Source organism: Lissotriton vulgaris, chromosome 1_1 (assembly GCF_964263255.1).
Source record: "Lissotriton vulgaris chromosome 1_1, aLisVul1.2, whole genome shotgun sequence".
Lineage (NCBI taxonomy): Eukaryota > Metazoa > Chordata > Amphibia > Caudata > Salamandridae > Lissotriton > Lissotriton vulgaris.
In genome coordinates, this window is record NC_141685.1 from 852,290,105 (window position 1) to 852,310,721 (window position 20,617).

General features: G+C 44.1%; 1 protein-coding gene and 3 long non-coding RNA genes across 4 annotated transcripts in view; 2 read left to right on the top strand and 2 right to left on the bottom strand.

Moving 5' to 3' along the window:
- Positions 1-20,617, top strand: part of ABCA4 (ATP binding cassette subfamily A member 4) — a 1,055,123-nt gene that overhangs the window by 43,416 nt on the left and 991,090 nt on the right. The gene's annotated exons all lie outside the window — the stretch shown is intronic.
- On the bottom strand, positions 12,897-13,766 carry LOC147748017 (uncharacterized). The gene is made up of 2 exons (XR_015308524.1): positions 13,728-13,766; positions 12,897-13,399 (listed from the first exon to the last, which is right to left on the bottom strand). It is a non-coding gene; the product is annotated as an uncharacterized LOC147748017 (long non-coding RNA).
- LOC147748018 (uncharacterized) lies at positions 13,777-14,196 on the bottom strand. Its single transcript, XR_015308521.1, has 3 exons — positions 14,114-14,196; positions 13,898-14,024; positions 13,777-13,810 (listed from the first exon to the last, which is right to left on the bottom strand). It is a non-coding gene; the product is annotated as an uncharacterized LOC147748018 (long non-coding RNA).
- LOC147748019 (uncharacterized) lies at positions 14,337-15,243 on the top strand. The gene is made up of 2 exons (XR_015308522.1): positions 14,337-14,412; positions 14,741-15,243. It is a non-coding gene; the product is annotated as an uncharacterized LOC147748019 (long non-coding RNA).

The window sequence follows — 20,617 nt, forward strand, 5'->3', positions numbered from 1 at the left end:
GCCTTGTGAACAGAAGCCCAGCTCTTTCCATCAGCCTGGCTCATACCTTTCAAACTAATCTGTCACAGAGGCAACTTTTTAAGTGCACTCTGTTCCTGAGTCTAGCAGGGGGCATGGAAATCCAACTCCTTGGTTTATCTCCTGGATCTCAGCTTACACTATTACCCTGGAGTGAGGCTCGTCAGAAAAGGAGTACAACATTGAACATAGCACTGGCTGGTGAAGCCATTTTGTTTTTCATGATGGACAGGCTGATCCAATCAGGAGTCTGCTGCTTTTAAATCCTGGGTTCTGCTCCAATCCTGGGGCATATTTCCTGCTTGTTTATTGCGTGTTCAGTGCTTGAGGTGGTCCTTTTGCCTTCCTCCTCTGTCTCTTGCTATCTTTCTGTCACCAAGGAAGATTATAATTAATTCTGGGCCAGAAAGCCCTGTCCTTCACCCATGAAAAAGGGAGGATGTTGTCTCAGTAGAGGTAGTCTTCGCTAAAAACAGATAAAAGCTGGTGCTTTCCCAAAACCCACTATACTTGTACAAGTAATAGGGGGGAAGCACATGGGTGACAGTGGTGGCCGCCGCACACCGAAAGTGGGGGGTGGGGTCAGAACGAGACGGGGAAGGAAATTGAGGGTCAAAATAATATTTTCCAAAAATCGTACCTCTTGCTGCCCCAACAGCCCCCTTGGTGCTTCACTCCCAGTGGAAAGCACAAGCTCCCCGCCCAATCTAGACCCTGCTCTCATGTTGAAGCAGCGTCAGGATTGGTCTGAGCTGCCTGGTCTGCTGCTCAGCGAGTACCTGGAGGCCTGTGGCTTTTCACCAACTCGGCTGTGCTACACAGCTAATTGAAGTGGGCATGCCTGTTTGGCCAGCCTAAGACAGCTGTCCAAACTGACATGCACACTTCTAAGTGCCCACCACTCCTCACTGTCATGTCCCGGCCCACCCTGTCCCGCATAAACGCCTCAGCCAGACCCCGTCACAAAAAAATATTATAATATTATTGTTTTAATATCATTTTATTTGTCTGTGACTGGCTGTGACCAGTGGGGTGATGCTCCTCTGCCATTACGGATGGGGGACCTGGAATATCCAGGGGACCAGCTCTGCTTACATTAAATACAATGTCTCACCATCATACCCCAGAGAGCCCACTCACTTTAAAAACACATATCCCAGACCAGATAGAAGCAAAAAGAACCCAGGTGAAGGAGCCTCCACAGATTTTACCAGGAGAATGAAGGAAGGCAACCCTGCCTATGGCATTACAGAAATGGCCAAAAACAGTTGTGCGTCCCCTTCTATAATATGGATTGCGCCTATGCTGAATGTACCACTAGGTGTAGATGAATGTTGCCACCATTATCAGTCTACCACAGCCTGGAAAGATAGCGCAGGGGCCATTCTCTGTAAAAGAGGGGTGCATTATGTGTGACCTCTCGACCTCGGAGCCACTCACTAGGGCTTCTATCCTTGTAAACAGAGAGACCCTCCGTGGTCATGAGTAATAGTCATTTTCACTGAGGTAGAGTTCAAGAAAATCTACAGCAGCTTTCCAGTGACTTACCAGGAGATCAAGAATCAAGATAAGGGAGGGAAACACGCTCTACAGAGCGATGCTTACATGCAAGACTTACTGTCCCAACAGCACACAAGTGACTGAGGACTCGTTCTGCTTCCCTTCATCAGCTATCACCCAGATGAAAATTGAGAAAGCTGTACTCCGATGTTTCATTCCTTTCTTGTACACTGTATGCTGCCTAGATCTCTTTTTCATTAAAACCAATCCCTTATTCTGAATTCTTGGCGTTATTGTGATGCACCCCCACGTCTGACATATTTTTGGCTAGTTGTGCGTCAGGAATGACAGGACCATATGGACAACATACTTTTTCCCCACCATCATAAAGACAGTTGCCAGCTTCAGTGCCACCCCCCCCCCCCCCCCCCCCCCTTGGTGGTAATGTCCCATTAATGGTTCCACCTGACCGTGCAAACTCTATCTCTTGCCTCTCTACCACCAGCTGCTAACACTACCTCTGTTCCGAAAGGCCCCCCTCTAGCTACCTCCACTCAGATTAACAATTCCACCACATTACACGTTGTTCCGAAGGGCCCTCCCAAGCTACCTCCACTCAGATTAACAATTCCACGGCATTACTCGTTGTTTACGAGCCACAACAGCACGTTCTTCACTAGAGTCTTCATGCTCCCCCTCATGGTTAGCTGGTTCTAACTCTTCTAGCTCCACTGATCATAACGCTGCTCGGATTTTCCCCAGAATCCCTGCCCCAACACAACCAGCAATCCCGACCCGTTCTGACAGGCGGCCAAGGGTCTACTGCTGTCTGTCCCCTCCTCCCCTATCCTACACATCCCCCAAACACACAGATTAATTTCCCAGAATCCCCTGCCCCTGGGCCCACTCACTCGCCACCTGCCCCATTTTTCCCTTACCCCACTAGCTATCCTCTGATGCAGGTTTCCCGGGACCTAGCCTCACATCCCCATTCACACACTTCATTGGAAGCCCGTCTTAACGAGATTTCACTCTGCCTACAACAACTTAAGGCAGATGTTCGTAGCCTGTCACGCATCACTGAGAATCTGTCAGTTAACTTCAGACTAAGTCGTCCATTATGACCAATCTCCATCTACACTCGCACCCAGACTGTGGTTGTACCTGGAGCCCTCCATCCCATATCCTAGGCGAACCACATCCCACTCCACTTGCGCACCCCATTGTTGACTCTCCGCTCCGCACCCTAATGACCCCTATCGACCCTCCAGATGTAGAGCCTCCCTGTTGGATAGTGATATTCACTCTCTCCTACTCTCATATGATCTGGCACTTCCCTCCACCCCATCAAACTTGCATATAATTAAATCAATCCCTACTGATCCCTTCAGGGAACCTAGGCCAAACTCAAGAACTTTAAATGTGAACAACCTCACGATAGCCACCCCCACTCTACCTGCACCAACGGACACCCCCGTTAGTCTCAATTGCGCGCTCCTAAACTGCAGATCGCTGTTAAAAACGCTGCTGATATTGCCGATCTCATCCTTGTCCAGGATCTTGACCTTGTAATGTTGACCGAAACCTGACTAAATGACTCAGGCACTCCCATCCTGGACTTTCTAATGCCTCCCAACTTTGATATCATTAGGTTGGATAGAACCAGTGGTCACGGGTGAGGCATTGCTTGCTTACATCGTAGTAATCTAATATTGAAAGTCATTCATGCCGACCCCCTGCCCACTTGTGAATACCTATGCATTGAAGTGACGGGGGCATCAGTCACTCATGCAAACTGCACACATTCTACCACCCCCTCGTGCCAACCTTCCCTTCACAGAGCAGATCATGGACATTATTTCGGCCAACGCGGATTTCCAGGGCACTCAGATCTTCCTGGGTGATTTCAACCTCCACTGAAATGATGTAAACGATGTGCTAGTCAATAGCCTTAAATCCTTCCTACTCGACCATAACCGTATCTAAATATGTGACAGCCCTACACATATCAAAGGAGCCGCGTTAGATCTTGTAATTGGTAAGCCCAACTCTTTCGGCCTGGAGTCGATCCTCCCATGTGACTGGATAGACCACTATTGCATCACCTACCTCGTCCTTGAATCGGTAAGGGCAAGCAGGTCCCAACCTAAGAACCCAAAACAGTTGAAAAGATGTTTACGGAACATCAACTCACAAGACCTGTCGGAGCTCTGTGATAACATCTTGCCGCCCCGCCCCCCCATGAACATGTCCGATGTCCATGACCTGACGGCCCACTATAACCATGCAATGCTTAATGTACTTGACTCATTGGCACACCTTCAGCTTAAAAGAGTGTCTGCTAAACTCTCCAAACCATGGTTCAATGATAGTCTTAATGCCAAAAAAAGAAAGTAAGACTTGCAGAAAGGAAGTGGCGATCTTATCCCTCCTTTGAACTGCTTTGTCACCTGAGATCCTTGCGCAGCATATACAATAAACCCATCAGGTGCTCGAAGGCGACCTTCTTTAGAACTCAACTAGATCAAGCAAAAAAGTCTGAAAAAGCTGTTTGAATTCATCAAGTCCCAATCCAATAATCATCCTCACCTCTCAGCTCTGGGTCAAGGGACACTTTTGAACTGTGAAGAATTTGCTGTTTTCTTCAGGGATACGACTACCAAGATCGAGTCTGAACTAAGCTCGGCCCGTGATCACCTCTCGAGTGGTCCGCTGCACATCCCATGCCCCTCAGAGTCGAATATCACTGAACCTATAGAGCCCTTCTGGCCCAAAAACAATGCATCTTGGAGTCTGTTCCAAACCGTGGATGAACCCACTATTCACAAAATATTGTTGGCCTTGAAACCTTCCAATCACTACAACGACCTTCTGCCCTTGAACCTGTTCCCGGAAGTGAGATCCGCCTTACTAAAACTTGGACGACGATCGTCAGTGCTTCTCTTATGCAAGGTGCTATTCCGGATTGCCTTAAATCAGATCAGGTTACCCCGATCCTAAAAAAAAACAATTAGGATCCCACTGCCCTTCTTAACTTTTGCCCAATCACTAACATCCCCACATTGGAAAAACTCTTCGAGAAATGTGTGCTCCCCCAACTTGGTCATCACATTGACCATTTCCAACTCCTGGACCAATGCCAATCTGGTTTCCGCCCAGGTCATAGCGCAGAGTCGACGCTAACGTGCATCGTGGATGATGCACTTAAAATGCTGGATCACAATGAGTCGTGCATACTGATCCTTCTGGACCTTTCGTCAGCATTTTACACTGTCAAATATGATCCCCTAATTGACCTCCTGGAACACAGGATGGGACTGTCTGTGCCGGTATTAAGCTGGTTCTCTTCGTTCCTTCAGAACAGATCCCAAAGTTTCAAGGTGGACCAATCCCTGCCACACCCTGCACCAGTCACCTTGGGGGTTCCACAAGGTTCAACGTTGTCCTCCACACTCTTTAACTTGTTCATGGAGCCTCTGAAAAAAAAATCTAAAATCATCCAGCATTCGCTATCATATGTATGCAGATGATACCCAAGTATACCTTAAGATAACCTCCCCCGAAGACATTCAGGCCCTCAACTCAGTCCTGCTGGAAACACAAAGTTGGCTGACACGCAATCACCTGAAGCTTAATGCTCTTAAAATGGAAATCCTACTGATCTCCCCCTAAAACCAATCCCTCGTCATGGAAGAATGGTTGAATCAGCTGACTGCTCTTAACTGCAGACTACACCTTGTGGACTTGGCATCATCTGTGGGTATCATTCTAGACAAAAGCCTGAACATGCAGAAGCACATGAGTTCCCTCACCAAATGAGCTAACTTCCAACTCAGCTTACTTAGGAAACTCAAACCCTTCCTTCCAGCTCATGACCTCAGGGTTGCAGTACAAGCATTAGTGATCTCAAAGCTGGACTATGGTAGTGCAACACTTTGCGGCCTGCCTAGAGTGAGGGTGGCTCCTCTTAGGGCTACTCTCAATTCCACTGCTAGGTTCTTAACTGGCACACAAAAATACCACCACATCTCTCCGGACTTGCGAGAACTAAATTGGCTTCCATATAAACCTCGGATACAGTTAAAAATTGCATGCATGGCTCACAAAACCATCCACCTCAAGACCCCGCTCTACCTGGCGCAGAAACTGGAACTCTTGTGGTTCCAGAGCCTCTGGAAGAGCCAGCACCCTTTTACTTAAACCTCAAAAATAAAAAATAAAATACCTATAACCGAGCCTTCTCAGGGATGACTCCGAGGATCTGGAACTCCCTTCCCCCCGAAGTCAAAGTGAACCCTTCTACTGTCTTCGTCAACAAAGAGGTCAAATGGCTCCTGATGAAGAAAGAAATTTCTGCCTTAGCCTTGCACCTTCATCGGATTCTGGAACCATACCCATTCACTCTGGCCCAGCCACCTGGTTCACGATTAGGTCGATCAATTCTAGACTGTGATTTTGCCTGTGGGTGTGTTTACTTGTCCCTCACGAGATTGTTGGACAATTTTAGACTTTGATTTTGTCGCTTTGTTAATTCTGTTTTGTATGCTTATACCCTTGTGATGCATAATCTGTATTATACCCTTGTGATGCATAATCAGTGAAGCGCTCTGATACCCTTGGTGGTCATGTTTGCGCTATATAAACCTTTCTAAATAAATAAATAGCTGCATTCGGAATACCTACTTGCTCACAGGATACCTGCCCCCATCCCTCAATGTCCACCATTAACCTGCTCACTTTTTTTTCACTCATCTCAAGCCCGAGATGGACACATCTACCACTCAGCTGTGCGGGCGTTAATACAGTGTCTCAGCATTCCAGTAAAAGAAAGGCTTGGAAAACGTTACCCATGTTTAGAATAGCCTTTCCCCTGCACACAATCGTCTCTAGGACCCCGAGCGGCTTTAGACTGGGCTGATCTCTGCTGTGAAAGAGGTACCACATCGGCTTCTTGGGGTCCACCTGGGCCACTTCTGGCCACTCGGACAGTATCAGAAGCAATCCATTGAGCACCTGAAGAGCATGGAGTCTTAAATGGTCTGAGACATTGCCATTTGTTGGCCAGGCCACACATAGGGTGACCAACCGTCCGTAAATTTCACGGACCGTCCGTAATTTGGATCTCACGTCCGTTGTCCATGACGATCTCTGTTACGGACGCCTTTTGTCCGTAATTTTGGGCATTGAGGAACATCACTGTTCCCCTGCTAGAAGCCTCGGCTCCCTGACGGGGTCACCTTGCACTCCTCTGAGCACAAGAGCAGCCCCACCTGCCCATTTTCATTCTGTTTGCGGCTGATTGTCACCTACAGGATGACAATGGGCCAGTCTGGACGCTTACTTCATGTGTTGGGCCCCCTCTTGCCTCAGTCTAGGGCAGGACATTCAGTCAGGTGGAAGAAATAAACAAAGATGCCCATGCTGCTAGGTGACAGTCCAGGTCATGAAAAGGTGGTGAAACAAGTTTAATAAAAAGGGTTATGCGTCTTTCACTGTCTCATTATTTCAAAACTGATGCATTTTCAATGTTATATTCAACAAAGCCATGGTTGCTGCTTTTTTATTTTATGCAACTAGCAACCATTGACAAGGCAAATAGTCCTGGCTTGTAGGTGTAACACTACTTGCTGTGTTATATATCTGGTTGCAATGACAGAAGCAGCAAATTACCAGTCGGGCGGCATATTATGCTAAACACAGATTTTGAGTGTAGGTGTTTTAAAGCCATGCCCTTAATTACATCGAACACCCCCTTTGGAGAGACCCCCCCCCCAGTTTTTTCATCCCACTTAAAGCCAAGAAACAACACCATGTCATAGTGGCACTGTGCATCATGCAGGACTCATGACCTCCACTTTTTCAGATTGCCTGTGTGCAGGGGCATAGTGAGCCCTTCCCCGCCCCACCCCGTGCTTTAGGAACTACAGCAGGAGTGAAGTTCTTGATGGGCCTCTTCTGTCTGTAACTCAGTAGACAAAGGCTCAGCTCATAATGTGAAAGGGTGGGTGAGTGAAGGGATGGGTGGATGGCTGTATGGATTTGTGAAAGGGTGAATGGATGAATTAAAGGGTGAATGGATGGATAATGAGAGAAAGGATTGACGAATGAGTGAGTGAGTAGAAGGGTGGATGGATAAGAGAAAGGGCAAATAGATGGATGTATGGGTGAAACTGTTGATAGACAGGTAAAAGGATAGATGGATGAGTGAAAGGATGGATGGATGAGGGAAAGGGTGGAGGACAGGCGGGTGAATGGGTGGATGGATGAGTGAATTGATGGATGGATTGATGAATTGATAAGTGAAAGGGTGAATGGATGGATGGATGAGTAAAAGGGTGGATATAAGGCTGAATGACTGACTGAAAGGGAGGGTGGGTGGACAGAAGGGTGGATAGATGAGTGAAAGAGTAAAAGGGTGAATGGATGAGAGAAATGATGGATGGATGGATGAGTGGAGTGAAAGGTTGGATGGAGGAGTGAAAGGGTGGATGGATGAAAGAAAGGGTGGATGGATGGATGAGTGATAGGGTCAATGGATGAATTCATGAATGGATGAGTAGATGTTTGGGTGGATGGAAGGATTGATGGCTAAATGAAAGGGGGATGGGGAGAGAAAGGGAAGATGGATGGATGGATGATTGAAAGGGTGAATGGTGAAGGATGAGTGACTGGGTGGATGAATGAGTAAGTGAAAGGATGGCTGGATGGGTGAAAGGGTAGATGGCTGATGGATGAGTAAATGGATGGATGAGTGGAAGATTGGATGGATGAGTGTATGGATGGATATGGTGAAAGGATGAATGGAGGGATGGATGAGTGAAAGGGTGGATGGAGAGATGAATGAGTGGAATGATGGTTGGATGGAAGAATAGATGATGGATAGGTTTGTAAATCGTTGAATATTGATATGGATGGGCACACAGATGGAAGGACAGAATAAATGGTGAAAGACTGAATAATGAATGAAAGAATAATTACACCTTGTAACCCCCATTATCTTAAGTAAATTTCACATTTATATGAGTTATTGTCTCTATATAATATGTGTGTGATGTAACTCACACCAACACCCTGTCCTAATTGCTTGGGATGAGTAGCACTATAGAAGAAATTAAATACACCTGAGAGAGGGTCTATGTGAAGAGGAAGGTCACCATTGGAGGGTGGTAGCAAGAGCGGACTGGCCGGACCGGGCATCGGGCGTTTCCCTGGGAGGATGGAAAGATGGGGGTGCGGTTATAAAAAGACCTGCACATTTGCTCAAAGCTACGTGCATACTGAAAACCCATGAAGTGCACAATTGTCTCAATCTAATACAAAACTTTTTTTCACTTCTACTTAAGTAGTTGTCTATGTACTTATATACTATTGCGCACCCTATTCTGATGTGCCTGTAAAACTTACCTTTTGTCCTGAATTTTGACCTCCTGTCCTGAAGTTTTGCCCTAAATTTTGACCCTTTGTACTGAAAATCCGCTTGCAAGTGCTGTTTACCAGTGATGAGGGCGACTGTTTACATACCACTGCTGAGGGCAAAGCCTCTGCTTCGTTCCACTGTTGTCTCTTCTCTTCCCCTACCCTTCCACTATTTAATCGATCTGCAGTACTTGAGTTTAAGTACAGAACGATTCCTGGCTGCAGCCGGATGTCCCCCCCCCCCCCCCCCCCCTCCCCTACAGAGAATAGTCACCGGTGACGGGCCTAGGACGCTACAGTCCTTCACCCAGTGATGTCAGGAAACTTAGCTGAACTACTCAAAGGGTGTCTTACCTCGCTCACCTCGGGCTCAATGTAAATCTTCTCCCACCCCTGCCCACGAAGCCCACGCCACAAGTGTCAACATTTGAGGGAGGCGGGGATTTCCTTCTTTCACAGCGCTACCAGTGGAGAACAAGAAGGCAGAGGGAGGGGAGAAACTGGAGAAGTAAGGAAAGAAAAACTGCGACGAAGCCAGAGCAGGAGCTTGATGGTGGGAGGAACAGAAGTATTATTTTATGGTGGGAAAAGTTGAGGCGAGGCTCACTTCAGCGCTCATTGACCGACCTGGCGGTGGCGTGGGCGGCGTCATTATCAGCACACAATGAAAGGGATGACAGCTCCAGCGAACGTAGTGACTGGACAACAGCGCCTTTTGTCCGGATCACAATGAGCTGTGCACGTTCCGTCTGTGAGAACACCCCGGTACAAATCAGATTATAGGAAAGACGGGACTGTGGGTGGACGCTGCCCACCGCAGGATTGCCACAGCGCCTTCCCCTCTCACCCTATCTCCCAGCAGGCCCGGTTCTAGAGGGTGGGCCGGGTGGGCCAGGCCCACCCAAACATGAGCCTGGCCCACCCAAACATGAGCCTTGGCCCGAGGCCTGATGTGAGCCGTTCCCCCTCCCTCCCCCGATCGGTGTTTGGGCTGGCTCTCCTGATCCAAAGTCAAGAGGCCGCTGCAGCCTCTGCGCAGCCCAGCACAGATTATCGCGGCCCATTGTCACATATAAAATGACAATGGGCCAAAGCCAGCAGGCACAGCATGTGGTGGGAGCTCCTGTCCTGGCCTTAGGGCGGAGGTCTTCAAACTGTGGGTCAGTGGCGGCAGTCCCAGGAGGGCACAAATGCCTCTTTAAGTACTTAAGAATGAAGATGGCCTGGAAGAGCAACTTTGTTTTTTTTTTTGCGTTTCCAGGCTATCTTTATTTACATGACAGTTGAAGTGTCATGAAAAGTAAGGCAGCTGTGATCCTGAACCTTGGGGCCGCAAGGTCAACAGCTTTGCTAAAAACAGCACAATATTTTATAAGTATTTTGTTGTATTTACACATTCAGCAACTGCACTTAAAATAATGCTCACACCTACAAGTGAGTAATGAGGTGTTAAATGATTGCACATTAAACTAATTGATGGGACACACATCTTCACATTGTGAAACTTGGTTAATGCGATCCCCGGAGATTTCTGTATGAGTACAGTCACAAAATCGAATCCAGGATGGTGCAGTGCATAATAGTAACGTGTATTTATATAGTTTTACAGTCCCAGCATATAACAGAAAGCAATGTGAATGCGTAGGGCATTATTCTAAAATTGTAATAAACACTGTATAACATAGGTTGCAACACAATGATTGAGTATGTGATCAGGGCCTATGGAATTATGTGGCAGGGGAGCACCAAAGACAAATTATGCAGTATAATGCGGCACATTTTTACTAGTATGTATAAGTTAATTATTTTTACATTTTTTTTACATGGTAGTACTGTCTGGGCAAAGATTTCACCTCATTAGTACCAATTTAACAGCCAAATACAGAAAGAAGTCACTGAAAGTTGTCCAGTTACCCTTTGAAAATGGCTTCCAATGCGCGCAAACACGTCACCATGTTTTTTAGTAACTTTTGATCCATTTGCGCTTCAAACAATTGTTTTTAAAATATGCATGTTATACTGCAGGTGGTGGATTATGTGGCAAATACATAAATATGTGAAAAATTTTACAGCTGCAGAATCTCATAATTCCAGCAGCCCAATGTAAGATAAAACATGGACCTCAAGATTAGCGTCAGGAGAAAAGAGTGAGTGCGTTTCAGGGGAATAATGGATTTTTCAGTCCTGACCAATGTCACTGGCCACATAAGCAATTACCCCCTCATACTAAAAAGTCAATGCTTTCAAAAGGTTGCAATTCGCAAATGTGGGCCACATTTTTATTGGGTGCCCGGGCCCATTTCTGGTCCCAATCAGACTCGTGGCCCTCGCAGTGACGGCTAGAAGGCCAATAGAAATGACCATGTTCATTTCTTCCTGTTCTGGAAGTTTCGTGATTGGGTCTGGGCTCTTTCTCACAGGCACCCCCAATCACGCATTTCCTTTTGGTAAGGTGGGCTGTGTTGTGCAGGTACAATAGGGGCATCGTTAAGGGGACAAATTCTTTCTTTGACACTGACTGCCTGGATATTTCCTTTTCTGTTCTGTGCTGGAGAAAAGAAGTTTGTTTATCCTAATTCACCTTTCGTGACCCCTGCAGCTGCTTATCAGATTGGACTGTGAGGCAGAGTTCTATGTACAAAGTAGGAAAGAAAATGTGTGACTATTTGTTCTTATTTTTAAAATCTGGAAAGGCCCAGCAAGGCACATACTTCGTGGATGCTTCATTTAACTAGTTTTTATCATTATATTGACCATGGATGCAAGGCAACAATAAAAATGTCCAGGTAACTGGTGATTAATGATCCTGCTGGAGAGCAATCCTTTGTTGGTAGTTTTGAAATGCAGATAAACTGTATTTTATGTGGATAGCTCAGTGGGTTACTGTCTTTGTCACAGTGATTCTTGTTTTACTTGCAGTTCAGAAGTTCCAATCCTAACACAGGCAGTGACCTATGAACTGTCACCAAAGAGCTGCATACAAACCTGAATTGTTTAGTTAGAGCTTCACATATTTTTGGGTTGCGATATAGTTCTAACTTCCTCAGCCTTTCATTATTCTAATGTTGCTAAAAAGAGTTAGCTTGGGCAGATATACATTTTTATTAGTAAAACCAACCCCATAACCATTGGGGTATGCTTTAAATCCTGAGTTTGTGCTTCTCCAGACCATACCCTTTTAAAATACACTGCCCACCAGTATGAATGACGTGAGTCGGAGTCCTGCTCCTTCTAATCCTCATTGGCTTATGTGACATTCGTTATAGACTGATATACCTACTTGTAGGATTTATTATCTCTGTATAATGTGTGTGTGATGTGAAGTACTGTAACACCCTACACTGATATGAGTAGCGCTACACAACAAATGAAATGAATATGAAAGACGGGCTACAGAGGGATGAAGGGCACTGTTGGAGGGTGGTACTAATGGTATCTACGGAGAAATAGGTCATTGGTGGGGCACCAAACAAGATTTTCGCACTTCTGCTAAAGCCGGCCCTGTCATGCCCTTTTAATTTTTTGTTTATTTAATTAGCAGTATGGTCATGAGTGTACAAAGACTGTTTGGTTGGCCCTCTGGGGTTGCCCAAACTAGTTATGCCCACTCTGTCCTTCTCCATAAAAGCTGCATTGGCTGCAATGCAGCCTGCATTGAGAACATGGCCTCCACATAAGCCCCTGGCTGGGCGGCATCCCGACCAATCACAACACTGCTTGCACTGTTTTCATTGGCTTTGGGGAGGGAGCCTGGCTGCCTGCATCCTGTTCCTGCCAGAGGCAGGAGAGCAGGAGCCGAGAAGACGTGGGACCCGGCCGGCGGAAAGGTAAGCTACATTTTTAAATAATAATAATGATTAAATTAAACACCATAAGTAACAGAAGAAGATGCCAGTACTGATAAACTTAGTTAAACAATGAGATAAATCTTCCACAAACAGAAAATCAAATTCCAGAAAGGGAATGCTCAATAGTCGCAATTTTATTTTATAAAGAATTTCAACAATAAAAGGTTCTTTTTACATTTACCGGGAAACACAGTGGGACAAGATCAAAATTGAGAACGGACACATAAAAATACAATCACCTGGAATGAACCATCATTCAAAACCACAGTCATGTCACATTCGCCACACATTCAACGCATACACACACTTAGCTCAAGCGTACCATATATACAATTTATACAAGGGACAAGAAATATATATACACAACTGGAACTGCATTAATTAAACGAAAATGTTCACATTTTTGATTAACTGGAAATACAATGCCAAGGATTTTACAATATAAAGAAGGCTTTGCGCAAATGAATAAAGATTATTACTCTCCAACAATTAAATGTGAGGTCTATACACAAGTTTGGTTATTGAATCAAAAATTGGCAGTCCAGTGAAGAAAGGGGGGCCTACGCGTTTCGAATCTCCTTGGATTCTGTGGAGATTCTCATCAGGGCCTCAGGCAGCTGTACAAGGGAAAGGAACCAAAAAGAACATATATCTTAATTATAGGAAAAACACAGAAATGACAGTTTAAGGTAGCACTTTTACACATCTGTATCTAGCATGATCACAGTGACACAAATAGCGTCTACACCAAGACTCTCAAGACTCAGTGAGAGCCCACTAGGTCGATCTATTCAATGGAACAGTGGGGCTCTAAGATGGAAGGTGGTTTTGAAATACAAACTGAGTGGTAGGATTAAGCAGGTCTCAGGGAAGGAGCTGAGGTCATATGGTTGTACCCGTGGGGGTGGGCTCATTATACTAATGATCTAGACAGTCATAACTTACCGTCACAGTTTCTGCAAAATAGGCTGACAGTAGTCCAAAATGAATAAGAGTGGGGAGTTTGCAAGCGTGGGGTGAAGGATAATCTGGAATGCAAGGAGAAGTATTTATGGTACCAGCACATGGGATTGGTTGGACGCAGTGGGGGTGTGTGATCTACAAACTGCTCTTACCCCTGTGTAACGAAACGTGTCCAAGCGGCACAATCAACTTGCTTGTAGTTGGCCGGAATAGGGAATGACACGATGACCTGTTGCTATTCAGCGTCGTGTCTCTCCTGTATAATTCAGGCACACTGTCCTGTAGTCACCAAAAAACAGGGTAATTAGAAGAGGTTGAAACGGGGGAGAGTGTGAGAACTGTATCTATTGACTGGAGGGCAGCATCACCTGTCTGGCGCGAGGTAACAGCCTGTCTTAATCAGGCATTTCCACCGATGGTGGCAGAGTCAGCACAAGTCGGTTTTAGTCGCGTGTGCTGTAAGGAGATAAGCACACAAGACCAGCGCATTACACAGGGGTAAGAGCAGTTTGTAGATCACACACCCCCACTGCGTCCAACCAATCCCATGTGCTGGTACCATAAATACTTCTCCTTGCATTCCAGATTATCCTTCACCCCACGCTTGCAAACTCCCCACTCTTATTCATTTGGACTACTGTCAGCCTATTTTGCAGAAACTGTGACGGTAAGTTATGACTGTCTAGATCATTAGTATAATGAGCCCACCCCCACGGGTACAACCATATGACCTCAGCTCCTTCCCTGAGACCTGCTTAATCCTACCACTCAGTTTGTATTTCAAAACCACCTTCCATCTTAGAGCCCCACTGTTCCATTGAATAGATCGACCTAGTGGGCTCTCACTGAGTCTTGAGAGTCTTGGTGTAGACGCTATTTGTGTCACTGTGATCATGCTAGATACAGATGTGTAAAAGTGCTACCTTAAACTGTCATTTCTGTGTTTTTCCTATAATTAAGATATATGTTCTTTTTGGTTCCTTTCCCTTGTACAGCTGCCTGAGGCCCTGATGAGAATCTCCACAGAATCCAAGGAGATTCGAAACGCGTAGGCCCCCCTTTCTTCACTGGACTGCCAATTTTTGATTCAATAACCAAACTTGTGTATAGACCTCACATTTAATTGTTGGAGAGTAATAATCTTTATTCATTTGCGCAAAGCCTTCTTTATATTGTAAAATCCTTGGCATTGTATTTCCAGTTAATCAAAAATGTGAACATTTTCGTTTAATTAATGCAGTTCCAGTTGTGTATATATATTTCTTGTCCCTTGTATAAATTGTATATATGGTACGCTTGAGCTAAGTGTGTGTATGCATTGAATGTGTGGCGAATGTGACATGACTGTGGTTTTGAATGATGGTTCATTCCAGGTGATTGTATTTTTATGTGTCCGTTCTCAATTTTGATCTTGTCCCACTGTGTTTCCCGGTAAATGTAAAAAGAACCTTTTATTGTTGAAATTCTTTATAAAATAAAATTGCGACTATTGAGCATTCCCTTTCTGGAATTTGATTTTCTGTTTGTGGAAGATTTATCTCATTGTTTAACTAAGTTTATCAGTACTGGCATCTTCTTCTGTTACTTATGATATAGGCCCAGCCTTGCTGATTAGGGCCAACCCCATTTTGTTTTCACGTTAAATTAAACACCTGCGTGAATCCCCTGCCCCACGTGATTCCTCTGCCCCGCGTGAACCCTCTGCCTCATCGTCCTCCCCCCCCGCGAGTCATGCCGGCCGCAACTACCGCAGTGGCCCACCCAAATGCACCATTGGCCCACCCAAATAAAAATTCCTGGAGCCGGGCCTGTCTCCCAGAAACCGGGTGAGTCACCCCCTGCCAGGCCCTGAACCCTCTCCCGAGCAGGAGGATGAGGCGACGCGCAGGAATGCGCCTTGAGTGACGCAGCGCACCTCAGCCCCTGACAATGTTGCCTTTCTTCCCTGGAGCGTGTGATATTCGAGCGCGGTGGTTTGGGAAAGCAGCAGCTGAACCCAATACCAGCTAATCAGGTCTGTGGCAGGGCTAGCGGCGGGTGCCAAAGATATTAAGCCCTCTGCGGAGTGGCAGCTCTCCAGGTTTCAGGATCATGTCTTCGATGTTAAGAATGCTGCTCTCAGCGGTGTAATCCCACTTGACCAGTTACATGTAGTTTCTGCTGGATCTAGTTATGGCATATAGGTTTTTGTGTACCTTTCGTTCTGTCTGACACATTGTAGAAAGTGCCCTCGGTCCTCATCGAATGTGTGCCCCACATTTTGTGTGCCCAAGGAATCTTTGGCATTCCCGAAACGGCCACAGATGCTTGTGCGGCCCCTGGTATGAGATGGATTGTGTCCATGCTGAATGTAGGGCGGTATGACCTCTGAGGGACTTTCTTGGGTGGGGGCACCGTCAGATGCACATGATGAAACACTTTTGCTTTGTGCCCGCGCCGTATTACAGAGGTTAGATCAGAGGCAAAGCGGCCAACAGGAGGCGCGCAGCAACACTCCACCGGGGGCAGCACTTGGGAGAGTCATGGGAGTGCCAGGGATCGCCAATCAATCACTGCACGCACATGTAGTGGATAGGGGTCCCCTGCCCCCTTACTCAAAACGAGGCCAGATGAGTCGAAATTGGTGAAAGGCAGCTGCGCCTTTCACTGATTTGCGCTGCTCAGTACAGGTGAACTATCAGGGTTTGCATCAGAACTGACGCAAGCCTATTTTTTCGCAAGATTGTCCCTGTGTGTGCCAAGCACACACAACTGAGGATGTGCTACAAGGCAGACAGAGAAAAATCACTGGCTCACTTATAGCAGCAACAATGGTGGATTCAGATGGTGAAAAAAAGACTAGCTAAAGTCAAAGCACAACAGACACCAATGGCCAGTTCCAAGCTGCATCTTGAACCAACTGGAAATTTCACCACAGCGTTCATAAAATGTCAAAGTTCATGTGCCATTAACTGGATCCTGTGGAAATCATTTATAACTGGTTGAGTAGATTTCTGCCCAAGACAGATTACTTCAACTAAAGCAAACATCCAAAACAGGGAGCTGTGGTCTTAGAAGCTCATGGATACTGCTATTTTATGAAGGAACTGGAAGTTTTCTCATTAGTTCTTCTTAAAATATAAGGGATTCTATTTTGAGATAATTTAATGGACCATAGCATTTTGTTGATAATCTCCTTTGGCATTAACCCATACAAAACAATCACCCGATGAAAAAATTAAATACTTAATTGTAGTTTTAAGGTGTCTCCTTATAGCACATTGGTGGTCGTATGGGGTGTTACACAAGTTTTGCATAGTGACCTATAGGTAATATATGGCACATTATGACCTAATGCCAGCCAATGAGGGAAGGCAGCAGTCCCTCACTCTTCAAAGAGTGATATTGGGTCAGTAAGACTGCTGACCACACCCCACTCTGTGATGAGGTGTCAGTGAGTGACACTTGGCCCTGGGCACTTCAGGGCTTAGAACTGAAGTAGCCAGGTCTGAGGCAACCAGTGACTCTCCCCCCTTCATCGTGAGGGGCAGGCCTTGTGGTGCCCTGCCAGGCTGAAGATGACTCGCCTACAGGATCTGTGACTTCTTCAGCCCGGCAAAGTTCAGCTCAGGCTGCCAGGAGCCTGTGCATTCAGCGCAGGCCTAGCTCCTGGCTGCCTGACCTGAAAATAAAGAGTGTCTGTCAGGCTGACCTTTCCTCAGCCTGAAAGGAATTGTTTATAGTGGCCAAAAGGTGAGGGGGCGTGGCCCCTCTGCCCATTAGCACAGGCACAACTGACTGTCGGTGACCACCCATCATTGTGAAGCTGGCGGTCACTGCTGCCCGGTGGTAGGAAGTTCTAATGCCAAACTTACACATGGCTAGGATACCCACTGAGATCCCAACACTTGGGTTCTTTTATAGGGGGTAAGATAATAAGGTATAAATATATTTTTGAAAAAGTTGCAAAGTCTACATTCAACAAACAGAATGTGTCACTCAGCGAGGTTGCATGATTGTCTATTGGCAGGAATCTCCTGGTCACTAAGCACAAATATAACCTAGGCTGGTTTACTTCAAAATGAGAGGCCCAAAGATATCTAGGGCTGAAAATTGGTGCAGGGAAAATACTTAGGCAGATAAAAAAAGTGTGTTTTTCTTCTACCTGAAAGCCTAACACATTTCCTTTTAGGATCACTGGGGAGGGCAGACAATATTCTTATATTTAACTTAGTGACAATTGAATCAAGTTAGATACGCAGCCATGACCCCGAACCAGTAATTCCAGGTCCAGCCCTGTTTTGGGTAGTTTAACCCACGATCTTCAATACCGCATGTAGAGTGCGCTTGAAAGTACCCTCTCCAGCCAGGAAGTTAGCGTGCAGCGCCTACCAAGTGGTCCTGGCGCTTTAGAAGGCAGGTGCCAATCACAGGTTCCAATGCTGGGAAATTTGCTTTGATGCACTGTCAGACACTGTAATTAACTGAATGCAATTATCATTAAGGTATTTGCAATTCCTAACAGCACAGAATGCAGAATTCTTATGCTGCATGGCATTCTACACGCATTTCATCTATTTTTTCAATTCAGGGGAAGGTGAATGCAAAACCAGCCAGAAACATGCGGAATTGGCTGAAGTTTTCCATAGGCAGCTCACTGCAAATTAAAAGTACAAGCATTTGTAATGCAATAGGTTTCACATTTGCGAGAGTTTACGCTATTGGAATTGTAAATGACAATGCCTTTTATTTATCTGTTTTGATAATTAAGACATATATAAAAGGCATTGTTATTTATAATGCCAATAGCTCCAACTCTTGTAAATGCGAGACCTACTTCATTTCAAAGAAGCGTCCGCCGCTGTCCCGGGCTGCTTGGAAAGTGAAAGTGCGCATGGCTTGCTTAATGCTGTAGGAAAGCATGTCGTTTTTTTTGTTTGTTTGTTTTTTTGATAGGAAAGCATGTCGTGCCTGCAGTAGGAGAAACTCATTAAAGAAAATGGTGCTTACAGACAAAAGGGCCAGTCCTCATGGCAGGTTACAAATGAAGACAAGACTGTACTAAGGAGGGACTGACAGGCCTATTAACAAATCAGAAGTCAGCATTTACGGTACACAGACAAAATATCGAGTTTTAAATTTCGATATACAATTATATCGAAGTTTAAATATCGATGGGACATAATATAGAAGGTAAGTAATATCGACAGTCTTAATATCGATATTAGTATGATATTAGTAACATCGAAGTTTTAAATATCGATGTCAATAATATCGAAATAAATAATTTCGATGTTACTAATATCAATTTTTAAATACATTTTGTGTGTATTATATTGTATTTATTATGTTTTGTTATTTATTTTTAATGTAATTTAATTAAATATTGTCTTTTAGTACTGTAGCGCGTTGTGGGTTTATAGGGGAATAGGGTGGGAAGTAATTTAATTATGTTAAATTAATTAATAATTAGTAGGAATTATTAATTAATTAATTGAGAATTAATTTTTAATTAATTTTAATTATTTGATTAATTGATAAATATGTTCTGTAGCGGGTTATGGGTTTATAGGGGAATAGGGTGGGAAGTAATTTAATAATAATTAATTAATTAATATATGTTTGTAAATATTTTTAATTAATAATTAATTGGTAATTAATTAATATTAATTAGTTAATTAATTAATATAATTTTGTACATATTATTAATTATTAATTAGTTGGTAATTAGTTAATATTAATTAGTTAATTACATTAATGAGAGTAATTTTTTTATATATATAATTTTTTATTCTTAATTAATTAATTGGGAAAAAAATAATTATTATTAAATTAAATTAATTACAGCTAATGTGCTAATATATTTACTTTATTGTTATTGTTAATTAATAATTAATTGGTAATTAAATAATATTAATTAATTTTGGGTAAAGGAGTATTTTTAGGGTTCAGGGTCAGTTTGGGGTTTTTGGGTAAAGGGGTATTTTTAGGGTTCAGGGTCAGTTTTGGGTTTTTGGGTAAAGGGGTATTTTTAGGGTTCAGGGCCAGTTTTCAGTTCTTGGGTAAAGGGGTATTTTTTGGGTTCAGGGTCAGTTTTCAGTTCTTGGGTAAAGGGGTATTTTTTGGGTTCAGGGTCAGTTTTCAGTTTTTGGGTAAAGGGGTATTTTTAGGGTTCAGGGTCAGTTTTGGGTTTTTGGGTAAAGGGGTATTTTTAGGGTTCAGGGTCAGTTTGGGGTTTTTGGGGTACAGGGATATTTTTAGGGTTCAGGGTCAGTTTTGGGTTTTTGGGGTACAGGCGTACAGGGTAAAAATAAAATAAATTTAAATTAAATCAATTAAATGAAAAAAAAAATACATTAAATTATTAAGTGTTTAATTTATTTTAAATGTATATGTATTAGTTTAAATTTTTTAATTATGTTTTAATATTTTTATTTAATATTTGTAAAATTATATGTATTTTAAAATTATTTTTACTTTATTAATAATACATTTAAAAAACGATATTTTTAATTTCGATATTTTTGTACTACGATATTAATTTTTCGATATTTTTGTACTTACCTTTATGAAGATATGACACCGATATTTTTGATTTCGATATTTTTGTGCCGATATTTTTGTATGTAGATATTTTGTCTGTCGATATTATGTCAGACATTCAGCATTTACAAAGGACAATGGAACAAGCCTATGAAAAATATGGGGAGAGAGTGGGTGGAGCTTCAAGGCTAACACGCTTGAGGTGAGACAGACCCGTTATTGCTGAAACCAGGAGCGCCTGGGAAAGGGCTCCTCAAACTTGTACTGCATTTTTAAGAATTGCTGATTGTTCTGTTTTTAAATATTGCACTTTTAAAACACTGATTAATACTTCTGCCAGCACTCACCTT